Genomic DNA, 6,910 nt, shown 5'->3' on the forward strand with positions numbered 1-6,910 from the left:
AAGACACAAATTTAACTAACAAGTTAAAAGTACATGAGTCAAAAATTAACAAGCAATAATATTCCCAGTAGAGGTTCTAGTAGTGGCACAAATCAAGTTACAGAGGGAAGGTGGTTCTTACAATAAAAGGCCTATAGACTAGCACTTTGAAAGGCTGCCATCCTTGATCTTCTGCAGCAAGCATTCCAAGTTCCCTCAGTTTCTGCATCAAAGGTTGTGCCATCTGTACAATGCAGGCTGTTGATGAGTCTTCCTCCAATCCTGAGATCACATTCTTGTTCAGCCTCTCAAAATGATCTGTTCAGCATAGAGATTGAAAAGGTTATGGGGACAAGACACATTCCTGACCCACTCCTTTCTTGATTTTGAATCATGTAGTGTTCCCTTGCACTGTCTAGAAAACATCTTGGTGTAGGTGTAAATATGGATCTCTTCCAGTGGGTTCACCTGGTAGCTATCCTCCAGATTTGGCACATCCTGGTAAGCACATTCCGGGCTGCATTTGCTTGTTGAAAGAAGTCAGTTGGTATCCCTTCAACTCTTGGGGCTTTTTTTGCTAATTCATTCAAAGCTGCTTGAAATTCTTCCTCTATTGCTGGGCTTTTAAGATGATCTGTATCAGTCTATCTTATCTCTTCCTGCCTTCAGCTTTATCCATGACCAACTGCTACTCTTTTAATCTTGTACGGTTGTTAATTCTAGGGAATGAGTGCCTCTCTGGTACTTTTACAGGTCATCTAACTGACCTGTCTGCTGTTTGACTGAAAGCTGAGTCATAGGGGTGTTTTGTGCCAGGTGTGAAAGGTAATTCTAAAGGTCTTACTCTCAGGGGTTTTACCAATTTCCTTTGGACCACTAATGGTGACTGTGTTTATGTTCCACATTTCTCCCCATGCTACCCAGCAAATGCCGATCATGTCTGTTCTTAGGATCATGGAAGTTGAGGTGTGTATGGTCCATTTTTCATATGAAACAAATTTCTTCAGTTCATCTTTGCTTTGTTCCCTCTTCTTTGCTCCAGAAAGGGAGAGACCAAAAGCTGCACCTTTGATGGCTGTTTGCGAGCTTTTAAGACCAGTTACTCATCAGAACAGGATGCAAAACCATTGTCATTATGGATGATACCAATTGAGTTTAATATCCCCCAAGACTATTGACCTAAGGTTCCACATCATTTCATTATCTCAGGGTTTGATTAAGCAGCTTACAAATAATTTCCTGTATGTTTTTAAATTAGGAAGTGCTCCTTCACAACTGTGCTTGTCATCCTGTTTAGTTGAGAATTAGTTTTTCCATTTTTATAAAGATGCTTACTGGCATTTTTGTTGAGATTGTGTTGAATCTGTGATCACTTTTGGTAGTATTGATGTTTTAGGGATATTAAGTTTTCCAGCCAATTGAAGGAAATGTAAATAAATGGAAATATCCCCTTTTTAGTAACTTTCAGCAGTGCTTTCTAATTTTCATTATATAAGTTTGTCACATATCCAATTACATTTTTCTTTTTTATTGGTTTTTATCTTTATGGTAATTAACTTTCCATTTCCCCTATTTTCAATTCCAGATTTCTTACTGCTGTTGTATAGGAATCCAGTTGATTTTCACCTCTTGGCCTGGTAGTTGTTGTTACGTGCCAGCCAGCCAGCCAGCCAGCCGAGTACAACTCATAGCAAGCCTATGAACAAAAGATCTGAAGCCTGTTCTATCCTGCACCATCCTCACACTTTCTAACACACAAGAGTCCACTGCAGCAGTCACCATGTCAATCCACCCGCGTGAGGGTCTTCCTCTCCTTCACCGATGCTCCACTCTTCCAGTCATGTACCTCTCCAAGGAATAGCCCCTCCTAGTAACATGCCCAAAGTATGTGAGGTGAAGCCTCATTATTCTTGCCTCCAAAGAGCACTCCAGCTGCACCCTAAGACATATCTGTTTTTTCTCTTTGCCATCCATGAGATGTTCAGTGCTCCTCTCCAACACCATAGTTCAAAGACATCAATTCTTTCCTGCCATCTTTATTCACTGTCCAGCTCTTACATGCATAGTAAGTAATTAGAAAGACTATGGTCTGGATCAGATGCACCTTAGTCCTCAAACTGACATCATTACTCCCCAATAATTTGGAGAGGTTCCTAACTAAATTTTCCCAGTGCAATATATCTCCTTATTTCTTGACTGCTGGTACCAATGGTGTTAATCGTGAATCTGAACAATGTACCTTAATCCAAGAGTACCTTGGCTTGTTGTTGCTGTCATGTGCCTTCGAGTAGCTTGTGACTCATAGCGACCTTATATACAACAGTCCTAAACCTTGCTCTACCTTGTGTTAACCTTATTGTCTCTGACACACTTACCCCCAATTACCCCAGTCATTGACTCAATCCATCTCGAGGGTCTTCCTCTCATGCTTTCCCTCCACCCTCCTAAGCATGACATCCCTCTTCAAGGACTGGTCTGTCCTTTGCAACATGTTCAACGTATGGCAGACAAAGCCTCAGAATCCTTGCCTCCAAAGAGTAGCCTGGTTTCACCCCCTCTAGGACAAACCTGTTTGTTCTCTTAGTCCATGGTATAGTCAACACTCTTCTCCAGCACCACAGCTCAAAGGTATCAATTCTTTTTTGTTTTGTTTTGCATTGAGAAATATTATGGCAAACCACTGTTTTGTGGTTATATATAAATATTATGTAACACAAATACTAAAAATAGTATCCAACCTGTTTCAAGACAGGGGCTTGCTTTACAATTATCTATGTGGATCAAAGCACACAAAAAGCAAACGGTTGTTGGTAATTGCTACTCCAGTACACATTCCTTCATGGTTTTGCTTTTAAAGAAAGTTTTGGTTCCAAACACAGTAGCAAAGCTTACCTGATTCTTCTCTTTGTCCACTTTCTTAAAACACTTATTCAGGGACCAATTATGTCTCACTGAGGTTTTTCCACCCAGTAGGTGTGTTTGCAAAATAGGGAAAATGTTCCAAGTTCCAGTTATAGATTTCCTTGACTGGCAGGCACTTGGTCGGGGAGTCCTCAATGGCCATAAACATGAGGCAGCTGAAGGAGTAGGGGGGTTTGCGGTTGGGGTTCTGCCTGGCAAAGTAGGGCATGCCCGAGTGGGTGGAGGACAGGGGCATGTCATTGTACAGGTCCTGGACAGGGCTGACGCTACTGAGCACAGACTCCTCTAAATTCTTCAGCAAGTTCTTGCTCTTGTGCAGCCAGTTCAAGTTGGTCAGCTCCTCATCTTCCATGCACCCTCTTCTAAATAGCTATCAGGCAGGGGAAATTCAAGGTCATCATCCTCTTGAAGAGCCTTGGGCAGACCGCTGCCCTGGTAACATGGGCTCAGTCCACTGGAGATACTAATTCCTGAGCTTTCCAGCTTCTTACTGGGAGGCATGACGGGACCTATTTAGGTGAAGGCTCCTGGACAGAGTGGGGCGCAGGGGTGCCACTGCCCTTCAGCGGGAGCTGATAAAATTTGGTGGAGTGCAGCGAGCATTGCTGGGTGGCCCCACAGAGGGTGTGCAGGTGCAGTGTGGCAAGCCCGGGGTGCTGAGTGCCTGCGTCCTCCAGCCCCCATCAATTCTCCTTCTATCATTCTTAGTCATTGTTCAGCTTTCTGACACATAGCAAATAATTGCAAAGACTATGGCCTGGATCAGATGTACCTTAGTCTCCAGACAGACATCTTTGCTTTTCAGTACTTCAGAGAGGTCTCTGACAGCAGACTTTCCCTATGCAATTCGTCTTTCAATTTCCTGGATGCTGGTACCAAGAGTGTTGATATGCAAACTGAAGCTTTTAACAATCTCAATCTCTTCACTGTCTATTATGATGATGCCAATCGGCCCAGTGGTGAGAATCTTTGTTTTCTGATGTTGAGTTTCAATCCATATTGAAGGCTACAGTCCTTGACCTTCTGCAGCAAGCGTTTCAAGTCCTCCTCAGTTTCAGCAAACAAGGTTTTGTCATCTGTACAACGTAGATTAGATTGTTGATGAGTCTTCTTCCAATCCTGATGCCACATTTCTCCTCATAGAGCTGAGCCTCTCAAATAATGTTTGGCACAGATTGAAAAGGTATGGAGAATAGGACACATCTCTCTGTATTAAACTCTTCTATCAGCTCTGGAAGTTTTCTTTTAGGATTTTACTCATTCATGGAAAATGGCCAATGACATGGGTATAAAATAAAGCTAAAAGGACAGTAAGCCTATTAAATATACCTACTTGTAGTATAGCCTTATTTTACTGTATTTTTAGATCTGAGGGATGCATTAAAAGTTAAGCCCCACCAGTATTCATCAGAATCCCTTTTCAACACAAAAACTCAAGATAGGAGCAAGTTTGTTAATTTGAAGTGATTGCTGTGGTACTCCAAGAATGAAGATGAGCGAGAAGCAGAGATATTCTGAATTTAGACATAATCCTCCAGCAACCTCTGAGGCATGAATGATCACTAAGAATTGTGCTGCAAGCCAATGAGACAGAGAGAGACTGCCTCCATGTAACTGCTAAGTTAGTGCTGGTAGCCTCACGATAATACCACTTCCTCTAGACAAGGCTTTGCTTATTCAATGGTAGATACAGGTGCTCAGAGTTCTTTAAGAGCTAAAATAGAAGCTTCTACACCAAGTTAGACTGCTTACTCATATTTCATCAGACTTTAGAGTAAAAATATTGGGCAGCTGAAACATTATTTAAAATAAGGGAAGGACATGAAAGGTTGGATTACACTTTCTTTTCCAGATTTAGAGCACTCAGTCTTTAACATAATACACTGGTGAGAAGACACACCTGTGGGACCAATGTTAGCGGGAAAGCATTCAGCTTTTCAAAATATTTGATGTAAACTGACTGAAAGACAATTATATATGTATTTTCTGAATCACAGTTTTCTCAGATATAATGTCTACGATAATTGGATTTTCTACATCTGGTATCTGACAGTGCCTTTGAGTTTTTTTACAATAAATATGATTGATTTTTAACATTTAAAAAAACTGTTATGATATGCTATAATGTGCCAAATAAAGGGAGATGGGAAATACATAAGCCTCGGTTTCTTTGGGTAAACTACTGAAATAGACTTTTCACTTCTAAGATCATAAACAAAGATGCCTTTTCTTACACAGTCCATGTGATATTCAGTGCTTTTCTCCAACACCACAGCTCAAAGGCATCAATTCTTCTGTCAGATACCCCCACTATCCAATGGACTTGGTAGGTGCCACGGAGTCAATTATTGATTTACGTGATAGAGTATGAGGTTTTTAAATTCTGATTCAAAAGACATTGCCTCAGAGGCACCCTAAATGCTGCCCCCACTCCACAACCAGTTACTTTAGAAGATTCCATGTAAATTCAACCGTAACTTGTATCTTAGGCCTCCATTCCTTTACCCAAACCCAACTACTTTCTCATATAGCCATAATTACTGACTCCCACATGCTTATCCAGCCTCTAACCCTTCAGACCCTGATCAAGGTCCAGTTCCTTTATTAACAGATAGTATTAACAGACCCCGTAAGACTTACTCTATCACTTCCAACACTATTCTGAAGCCCGAGAGTCCCCTTGGGGGCTGTAATGGAATCACTGGTATTACAAGGGTAGTGACTGAAGGCTGGTAGATAATACATAATTTCACACTTACATTTTGACCCAATGTTCACATACATTCACCCCCAATAGACTGCACACTCTTTGGAAGCATGCAAAGTAGCAACACATACAGTTTCCAAATGCCAATACTCAAACTCTACAGATAACCTATACGTCCATTTACACCATCTACATTGCCAAAGTTTTTATACAGACATGACTGAGAGCTCTAACTGGACTCAAAACCAATGCCATCAAGTCAGAAGCGATGCATAGCTGACTCTCCAGCAAGTTTTTAGAGGCTGTAAATCCACAGTATAGTGCTCATCTCTCTTAGAACTGGTACAATCGAACTGCTTGCCTTAGGGGTAACAGCACATCTCCCAACTGACTAGGTCACCAGAGCTCCAGTTCACCAAAAGCAGCAGTAAAACCTCAATAAAATGGTCAAACCAATTATTTCAGGGTTTTGGAAAGGAGTTAGTATACATACACTTGAAGAAGTACAATTTCTAAGAAAGGAAATCCCAATGATGTTCAGTGCTATGCTCTGAATTTTCACCAGAAGTATTAGAAAATTTGTAGGATGAGAATATAAATCCCCAGAACAAAGAAGCGCATCCTTTTTGAGCTGAGGAGAAACAGGATGGTACTTTGTTCAATCAAAATATTGAGACTTCTAATTCTAGGTAGGTATTGGTGAGAACTCACCATTCTCCACTTGAAATGAGAAAATGGGAGTCACTTTTAAAAAAGGTATATTCACATGACAAAAGGTGTCAAAGACAATATGTTAATATTCACATGAAACAGGTCAATATTCACAACAAAATATGTTCACTGTCATCAGCCATTAGGGAGATGCACATCACAATCATAATGACACACTATCACATTTCTATTAGAATGGCAATGATTTTTAAAAACAATCCAGAAAACTTCAAATGATGGAGAAACTGTTGAGAAATTGGAAATCTCATCCACTGTCAATGAGAATGGAAAATAGTATAGCTGCCATAGAAGAGAGTATGGGGGTTTCTTAAAACAAAAACTGCAAACAACAAATGCTGATGAGGTTGTGGAGAAACTTATTCACCGTTGGTGGGAGTGTAAAATGGTGCAACCACTACTGAAGGCTGTATGGTGCTTTCTCAAAAAGTTGCAAATAGAAATACCATTTGACCCAGCAATTCCACTACTGGGAATATAAAAAAAAACAACCCAATAACCACTACCTAAGCAGATATATGCACACCCATGTTTATCGTGGTTTTGTTCACAATAGCAAAGACTTGGAAACAA

The 6,910-nt window shown here is 40.7% G+C and overlaps 1 pseudogene; it reads right to left on the minus strand.

The window, feature by feature from the left end:
- Positions 1-6,910, minus strand: part of LOC102853594 — a 60,332-nt pseudogene that overhangs the window by 17,363 nt on the left and 36,059 nt on the right.

The sequence above is a fragment of the Elephantulus edwardii genome, unplaced genomic scaffold (assembly GCF_000299155.1).
Source record: "Elephantulus edwardii isolate Elephantulus edwardi_28Jun2011 unplaced genomic scaffold, EleEdw1.0 scaffold00424, whole genome shotgun sequence".
NCBI lineage: Eukaryota > Metazoa > Chordata > Mammalia > Macroscelidea > Macroscelididae > Elephantulus > Elephantulus edwardii.